Raw genomic sequence first — 1057 nt, 5'->3', positions numbered from 1 at the left:
TTTACAATTATAAAAAAATATTAGGAATCCTAATTATTTATTTTTTTTATTAAAAAAAAATTTCTCTAAACCCTTGCATTTTTACCTTATCCTAGCACCACAAACGCGCGCTTCGTGCGAGCTATTTAACACTTCTTATTATAATTTACAATAACATCAACTTCAATATACACAACTGTCAAAATGCAATGACATAGCCGCTTACACGAAGTTAGCGCAGCGAAACAATCAATCAGCATCGCGGAAAAGCGACAACAAATAATTTCAAGAAATGCAAGTTATCGACTTTACATGCACTTTCTTAGATAAGTAAAATAGGGGTGAGTTATACGGCTATTCATGAGCAGGATAAATGAAACTCGAAAAATATACAAATAGTCAAATAATAATAGTAAATAACACGTGAATTGACAACCTAATTTGCATTTACTCATTAATAAATAAATAAAGAACGTATTATTACAGATTATGAATAAGTACATACATAAGTATATACATACATGAATGTTATGATCAATGTATTGTAAAGGGCGTATTATTACGTATTATTATTTACTTTTATATTTACAAATAAATAATAGAACGTCTGTGCTACGGCATAAATCTCACGCGCTAAAAATGCTGTATATTCCAAACAGATGAGATATACGAAACAATAAACTAAACAAAGGATACAAGATAGAAGAAGACTAAGCACTTGTATTTTGCTCAATATTTTACTAATCCTCTACACTTATATACCACGAAATAATCACGAAAGCCTTTTACATTTCCTACAATAATCATTTTATGTAGATTATAACTTATGATTGCGCTACTTATTACAATGATAAATCGATTCAACGTACAATAATTTTATAAATATTAACAGTAAAAAACTGAAATCACGACACAATACTAATATAACATAAAGGTATGTAACAGAGGGTAAATATACCGATGAAGGGAGGCTGCTCCAATGATCTTGCCCTTTATATATGTTGTCAAGGGCATGACCCCAAGTAACCTTCAGGTGGTTTTAGCCGTCGCTCGTTATTCGTTAAAAAGTTATTAATGA

Source organism: Wasmannia auropunctata, unplaced genomic scaffold, assembly GCF_000956235.1.
Source record: "Wasmannia auropunctata unplaced genomic scaffold, wasmannia.A_1.0 LD336116.1, whole genome shotgun sequence".
NCBI lineage: Eukaryota > Metazoa > Arthropoda > Insecta > Hymenoptera > Formicidae > Wasmannia > Wasmannia auropunctata.
Note: the sequence above shows the minus strand (reverse complement) of the source record.